The following is a 9,109-nucleotide window of genomic DNA, read 5'->3' as shown; positions in this document are numbered from 1 at the left end:
AGATAGTCTTGGGTTGCATCTGACTATACTCTTCTGTCTTTATTGTTACTATTTAATAGTATTTAACTGTACCCATGTTTCATTGTGGAACTGAAAAAGCACTAAGTCTAATCAGTGGCGGAACTATAAAAAAAGGGCCACCCCGCAAAAACAATTTCTGGGCCCCCAATATATATATATATATATATATATATATATATATATATATATATATATATATATATATATATATATATATATATATATATATATACACAGAAACAAACACAGAATACGAAATTAGGATACTCATTTCTCGAATGATAGGGTTTTGAAAAAAAAATTCATTGTTTTGGTTTTTTCACTTAAGACAAATTACAAACAATATGTGTGTTAGGGAATTAGTCTGCTTTGAAAATCTGTTTCTTTTTACGTTTGCTGTAATTCTTCAGAATATAAAACGTGAAAGCTTTGTATGTGTAATGGTTTCTCATGTTATGTTTATTTTATGTTTTTTTGGTATGTATATTACTAATTTTAAAAACATTTCCTTTTTATACTATGTCATTCTTTAGTAGGTATTTTTTAAAATAATTATTAAGAGAAGTAATTGCTTTTTAATTTGTTTAGTACAAATCTATTAAAAGGAGCTTATGAGCACCCCTATTTAACTATTTAAAAAAGGGAAGTAAGTCATGGAAGTGTTTTGAACGTTAGCCTATCTTTTACACTGCAGCTTATGGTTTAAAAACAAATGGAAAAAGAATTTACAAGAGGGTGGGATGGTGTCTATAGAATAAAGATAATCCAACCGCAGCTACAGTATTCTTTTTACAAAACAACCATCAAGTCAAAAATGCAAGAAATTTAATTTTTTTAACTATAAAAATTGATTATGGTCGGCTGTGGGCTCCTAAATGGCGTGGGCCCCCCCGCATTGCGGGGTCTGGCGGCACTGTAGTTCCGCCCCTGAGTCTAATATTACTAAAGGATTCAAAATATGATATTTATCTAATCTTCCTTAGACAGCATTTGATGAACAGATTTCATAACATCAGGTGTACCTTCAATATTTGCTTCCTTTTCATCAACATCAATTTCCACAATCAAATCATCACAATATTTTGTTACCTATTCATCAAAATTGAAAGCACCACATTGGAAGAATGCCATTGTCATAGAAGACCGTTAATTTTTTTGTACTCACACTTTTTGAGGTTGATTGTGTAAGAGCTGCTGTAGCTGACTGGGATGGAAGCGATGATGTGGGTCTAGAGCTTTGGATTAATGTCATAAAAGTTTCTTCTTGAAGTTGTAATCTATGATGCTGTTCTTGAAATGGTTCTTTGAAGCACTTAAAATAAGGACAGACATATATGTCTATTCCATGTAACTGCCATAATTTTTGACAAATAGCCCAAACAGCATCTGACAAAAAACAAATTCCTAAATAATAAAACAAGGAATAAAGTTTAATAGTGAAAAAGTTCTTAAATACTATAGCTTGCTTATTATTTTAAAAAACATTAGCAATCTTTTAATAACATGCTTTTATGTAATAATGAACTAAAAAGGAGAAAATAAATGATTTTCTTTAAATATATAATGATAAACTATTATTTAAATAAATATATTATCTATTGAATATCTTTACTAGAATTTAAGAAGTGATCCACGTTTTTCTTTTTAGTTATTTAAATAGTTGTTCATTATAATATATTTAAAGAAAATCATGTGTTTTTTTCTTTTTAGTGCATTATTACAAAAATAAAATGCATAAAAAACATTTCAAAAGCAAGCTTTTATGTAATAATACACTAAACCTGAAAAAATAAATGATTTACTTTAAATATATAATAATACTCTACTTGGCAGTTTCGATCCATGGCAGATGACAGAGGAAGTTAAATAAAAGCTTGTAAAAACTAACATCCATCAAACTTAATTAGTAAACCTTTAAATCTTAATAAAATATTGAACTACTATAGAAAAACAATTAAGATTTTATGTTTTTATTGTTTAACTAGCTGTGGATAAAATATCAATTATTAGTCTTTGTTTATTAATTTTCACAGATATTTAAAAACAATTTAATATAAATGTTTTCATTTATTGTTGTGGGTATTCAAAAGAAAAGGGAAATTAAAAGTTTAAATTCTTAACATATTAGTTACGTCCATTAAATTAAATTAAATTTTCTGAAGTTAAAAAATATTTTATAATAAATAATTTTATATTATAATATATATTTATATATAAATATGGTGCAATGTCAGTAATATGATAAAAATGTTGAATTTAATTTTAATAGAAGAATACACACATACACATTATATAATTAATAATGAGTACATTAATAGCCCTTTACTAGGCTTGTGTATGCCTACTTTACTTTTTCAGTAATATTTTTTTTCAGTATAAAATTATCTTTATTTTAAACTAGCTTCCCCATAGCATGTGGCTGGAATCTAGCCCTACACTCTAAAGTGACAACACATTAAGTGTTTCATAAACATGTAACTTATTATTTTTAGAAATTTGACTTTGTTTTGTAAAATACAGCTATTTAAATGTATAAACAATGGACTCCAAATGCTCAGTTAGAAGCCGGATGACAACATGACATCAATGGTTTAATTTAGTCAATGATTATAGTGGCCCACCATATCCATAGTGTTTGGCATTCTTTATTTAAAACAAACACAGGCATTATGGTGATGATGGCAGAGCTGGAGTCCCAGAGGATGCCACTTTTCAATTTAGTCATATATTTTAGTAGCTCATTCTATCCCTAGTGAATGATTGTAGGTGCCATAGTGATCATGTGGAGCCCAGGTTGCTTCCGTTCACCCGATCACTTGGGCTCTTGTGGTTGCGCCTTCTTCTGCAGTTTGACCATTGAATAACTCAGTACCCCTGACTCACTGTGCAGAAAGCCCAATAAATGGATCCCAGGTGCTAAGCTGCTGAAGAATTCTGGAAAACAAACCAAACACTAATGCATGAGTGCGCCCCTCCAAAAGATAATTATTATTTTAATCGCAGAAGATAACTTTTCAGGAGTATTTTCAGCAACTACTTTATATATATATATATATATATATATATATATATATATATATATATATATATATATATATATATATATATATATATATATATATATATATATATATATATATATACTATATATATATATATATATATATATATATATATATATATATATATATATATATATATATATATATATATATATATATATATATGTGTGTGTGTGTGTGTGTGTGTAAACAGTGTCAAGTTACAAACACAACACATTTGATAACATATTTGTCTATCAACAAGGACAAGGCCAAAACCGAACCAAGATATAATGTAACTGAAAACAGGATGTTGTTATGTAACTGGTGTGACTATAATAGAATTTGACTTGTCAACAAGACGTAATACTTGATGTAAACAAGTTGTTTTGTAGTCACTGTAGTAGACAAAGAGGAACCAACCAATACAAAATAGTACGCAGTTGGTGATACCGAAATAGAATAGTTTGACCTGGATAGGACTTGTTTACTACACTGGAAGTGCCAGCTGTGTGTATGAAACTCAATGTAAGAGAGACGCACAATGCGTGAGTGTGTATATAAGAAGCGCTACTTTTGGGTGTGTGCGCAGAAAGGCAAAGGGAACCATCAGAGGCAGAAACACGAGAGAACGATCAGCGCAGAAAGGCCAAGAGAGAACAAACGGTTGAACGATTGTGTGCAGAGACAGAATGCTGATAGTGGATAAACACGTGATTGGCTATGATGACCATCGGTGCAATTAGATGTTTGATTGAGGATTGTGAACAGGATTGCACACAAAGAGTACAGTTGAGTGCCATGTCTCAGAGAATGATTGAACTCAAAGAACAGTGTCAGTAGAAAAGAATAGGATATACAGAGTGATACAATGTGAGGACTTGTGATATTGGAAGTCTGTTGATTTTCATGTTGTTCTTGGAAAGTTATCCATCATCAAGTATTAAAGTGTTGTAATCTCGGACCTGCAGTTAGAGTGTGATTCTTTTTTGAGTTGGATTTGTCAGTGCCAAATGAGATGTCCACAGCCTAAACTACTTCCTAATTTAAGCCATTTAATTGAAAAGAAAATCAACATCAACATCCATCATGAGCAACGAGCCACACAAAAATAGCCCTAAATTCTTTTTGGGACTGAGGTAATCAACTTTTGTCTCATTTTATGACAGCCGAAAAATGTGAAAATTGTAACTTCATGTCTGGTAAATTGGTCAAAAGTAGGCCTATATGAAACAATGAAGCTTGATAATGATATTATTAAGTTGATAGGATTGGTAATGGATTCCCGTGTTGAAGTGTTCGTTTTATTCTTATGTTATTATTTTTTTGTATTTATATTATTAGTGTTAAATAAAATCATTTTTAAAGCTGTCATTCTTTAGAAGCTCTAGATCTATGTCTTAATTAAATAATGATTAATTAAGAGAAGCTTTTTTTTTCTAATTTGCTTGATACAAAACTATATAATGGCATTAAAAACCGGAAGCTAGGTCTACGTACTAGATCAAGGTTTACAATTCTTGGAATTTTTAAAAATGGGATTGGGAATTACCGATTTTAAAATCGAAAGTGTTAACAATAAAAAACAATGGCTGCTGAAGGCTAAAATTAAAAATATCTATTCTAGAGTCTACTACTATTATATATCTACTTACTCCTGTATCGGTATTTGTAATCAGAACTGTTAAGGTGTGATAAGTACTAAAGTTAGTTAATAGTTAGTACCCCCTATATGTAGTTAAATCCCTATTTCTTAAGTAAGTTAATGTTAAAGTTAAAGTAACAGTAGATATAAACTGATATATGAAATATGATTAGTAGGTAAGTAAGTAGGCCTATATCATATCATATAGATCTAGTAGTCTATATTATATGTCATGTGAGTATAATATTAATAATAATAATAATATTTAACATTTTTAGGAGGATTTATGTTTTGAAAGTCATAAAAATGTTTCAAAGTTTCATTCATGTACTTGTTTCTAAACAACTGTATTAAAACTTTTCAGTAATAAATAAAGGTGAAAAAAAGGGGGAGGGGGGGGGCACTTGATACTTTGACTAAATTTTTCGGGAGGGGGGGGGGGAAGTATATGTTTAATATATCAATCCCATTTCATTTAGCGGGTGGTAGACTCTGCCCCCCCCCCCCCCCCGGAAGAGATGCCTGGATGAAAAAGCTCATTTACATTAGAGGCAGGGGCAGAACTACTGTGCCGCCAGACCCTGCAATGCAGAGGGGGGGGGGGCCTACGCCATTTAGGGCCCACAGCCGATCATATTAAATTTTTTTATAGTTAAAAAAAAATTTTTTTTTTTGCATTTTTGACTTGGTAGTTTTGTAAAAAGATTACTGTAGCTGCGGTTGGATTATCTTTATTCTATAGACACCATCCCACGCTCTTGTATATTCTTTTTCCCTTTATTTTTAAACCACTGTGAGAGCCGAGTCCTCTTTCTCCTACAATCAAACTTATCAAAGATAGGCAAACGTTCAAACCACTTCATGACCTATTTCCCTTTTTAAATAGTCAAATAGGTGTGCTTATAAGCTCCTTTTCAATAGATTTGTACTAAACAAATTAAAAAGCAATTACTTCTCTTAATTATTATTTTTTAATTCAATACTTACTAAAAAATGACATTGTACAAAAAGGAAACATATTTAAAATTAATAATATAAATTAAAAAAAAACCCATAAAAATTAACATAACACGAGACACCATTACTTATACAAAGCTTTCATGTTTTATATTCTTTTGACCGACTAGAGGTTAAGATGTCTTATAGCAGAAATAAAATAAAACTGATTCTCACAAAACACACTAATGCACTTACATGACATTATGTTGTAATCATTGGCGTAGCTACTGTAAAGCTAGCGTAAGCAAGGCATAGGTGCCCAAGGCACATAGGGGCCCTTTTCCCTCTTAATATTGGAATTTTAATATTTGCTTTATGTAAATAATTTTAAAAAGAAAAAGGAAATCCAGTTTCTTTTCTACTGTAGAAATAATTAAAAGTTCCAAAAAGGCCCCCAGTCTTTCTTACTGGCATTCAGTGTATGTGCGTGTGTGTGTGTGGGGGTCAAACAGGGCCCATATGGTGCTACTAAAATTTGGGAAGTCGTTCAGAAAACGCCAGGCAGTGTTTTTCCCCCAGACATTTTTTTTTCGAAAACGTGCCTGAAAGAAACTCTGGTATTTGGGAAGTTTTCTAACATTTAATTTTTTTTTATGACTCCGCCCCGGCAGTAAGGCGGTGCTGTTTGCCACTCAGTTTCCCAGCGGCTATCTTTGCACCTGGGGTTTGTTGATTTACTGTCCCATGCAGTGGTCACATTTGCACAGGCGCATCAACTGACGCTCTGGAGGTCGCATAACCCAGTGTGCACAGGTTTTTCCCGTGAGCCCCACACGCCTATATTCGTTTTAATGATCGCCATTCACTAAGGATACGGAGAGCTACTAAAATCGATCACAAAATCGAATAAAAGGTGTCCTCCAGAGCATCAGCAGTTGTAAGGTTGGGCACCCCGAGATAGCAAGCACGGATGACACCAAGCACAGGGGCACCCTACATTGGGCCTCAACGTTCAACGATTAAACTGAACCAGGGATAGCATCTGGCTAGCTACAGCAGTGTAATACGTCATTCCAGTTGGAGCCTTAGGCAGTTGCTGAAAGGTGTTCAACCTCGCTATTACGGAGAATGATCAATGTACGCTCAATGCTTTCTTACAGCTAGGTCAGGTGTTCCCTACACTTTTACCAAAGGTGTCACCCCATCTTCCCCAACAACTTTGCATTTTCAGTGGGGTGTCGCCCCTCTGTGACTTATCTTTTATTATTTTACTGGGATACAACATAATTTTTTCAGCAAATTTTACAATGTTTTGTCATGGTGTCAGCAGATGCGGACAGCACCTCTGCCCTGTCTTGTGCCCCTGCTGTGTTTGGTTACTTGAAAAACAAATCAACTGTAAGCCTGTAACATTTTTACAAAACTACGGGGTTGTAGGCCTACATAATAATATAGCATAAATAAAAAATTTGGATGTATAAAATACAAAATATATAGAATATTTATATTATTCAAAACCATACATCGGTGGTAGCAGTTGATTTCTTCATTTCCCTCCGTTGTAGCCTAACGGCTGACAAAAGGGCCCACTGATAATCTTTGCATAGGGGCCCAAAAATCCTAGCTACGCCACTGGTTGTAATTTGTATTAATTGAGAAAATTTATTTTTTCAAAACCCGAACAGGCCAGCAATGAGTATTCTATGTTTGTATTTTGTGTTTAACGTTAATTTCTGGCCTATATTTGATTTTTATTATTTAGTTATCTATAATTTTTATACAAATATATCACAATATACTTCTATTAAAGCCTTAACAATGAGGCAACTTTTTTCCACATTACTGGCCTTAACCAATTTTACACACCTAAAACGATAGATTACCATCATTATTTAGGTACTACTAGTAGATTTAGGTGTGTTGTTGTTGTAGGTAGGTAGAAATACTACAAATGAACAAAACAAAATTGGTAATTAGCTTGTAATCTAATGACCAATATAATTGGAATTGTATCTGCAGAAATCACGCTAACTATTACTACTAAATATACATGCAGTACACAGGTTTCCAAACTTTTTCAAGTGGGACCCCTTATTTATAAAAGTAAGTGACTCGCGACCTTAATAGAATTAAAAAGTCTAAATTAGTAGGGAAGTTAGAAGGGAAGTTAGTTTTTTAGTATTATTTTAATTGGAATTATTTTTGATAACCGCTTTAATACGATAGGTTTGCTATTAACTAGCTTCAAAATTCGCAGATGAGTTTTTGAAAACACCAACCTCATTCTTAACATTTAATTTATTACTTTGTTTTGTTTTTTTAATTGGAGAAGTGTCGAAAATCTACTCTCACAAAGATGTATAGACACAAAAGGAAAACGCACCTTAAGGGAAATTTAATGGAATTTAATTGGCATCGAGTAAAGTGTTAAGGAGCGAAAATCATACGCAGTAATTATTAAAGCTGTCGCACACACACTAATACATGCACACACACTCACACATATATATATATATATATGTGTATCTATATATCTATGTATCTATATATCTATATATCTATATATATTTATATATATATATATATATATATATATATATATATATATATATATATATAGAGAGAGAGAGAGAGAGAGAGAGAGAGAGAGAGAGAGAGATATATATATATATAGATATAGATATAGATATAGAAATATATATATATATATATATATATATATATATATATATATATATATATATATATATATATATATATATATATATATAAAGATATATATATATATATGTATATTATGTATACATATATATATATATATACGTATATTATGTATATATATATCGTGTATATATATTATGCATATATACATATATATTATTATGTACTAGGCTGCATACCCGTGCTCCACCACAGTGAATCTTTTTTTAAATTTACCAACTTGGGAACAGATTAAAAACAAACAGAAACACTAAAAAAACATAAACACAAAACAAACACAACAGAAACATAAACACAAGCACAAACAAAAACACAAATGCAACATGCAAACACAAACGCAAAAAAACCACACAAAAAAAAAAATACAAACGCAACATTAATGCAAACACAAACACACAAAAAAACTCAATCTCAAAGGATAACGCAAATGCAACACACAAACACAACACAAACTCTAACGAAAAAAAAAAACAGAAATGCAAACACAAACACACAAAAAACCACAAATGCTAACGCTAATGCAACACCCAAACACAAATGCTAATGCAACACACAAACACAAACGCAAACAAAAATGCAAAAACAAAATAGGTACACACAAAAGGCAAACACGAGCACTTAAATAATGGCTTTATCAAACAAACGGCAATGTATTCTAACAATAATGCTCTCATGGACATCAGCACAATTTGCATTCACATAATTATCAAAAATTTTAACTAATTAGTTTTATTCACCACTT

This window comes from Physella acuta, unplaced genomic scaffold (genome assembly GCF_028476545.2).
Source record: "Physella acuta isolate Inbredline_101_S28 unplaced genomic scaffold, ASM2847654v3 ptg001131l, whole genome shotgun sequence".
In the NCBI taxonomy this organism is placed as follows: Eukaryota; Metazoa; Mollusca; class Gastropoda; family Physidae; genus Physella; species Physella acuta.
Note: the sequence above shows the minus strand (reverse complement) of the source record.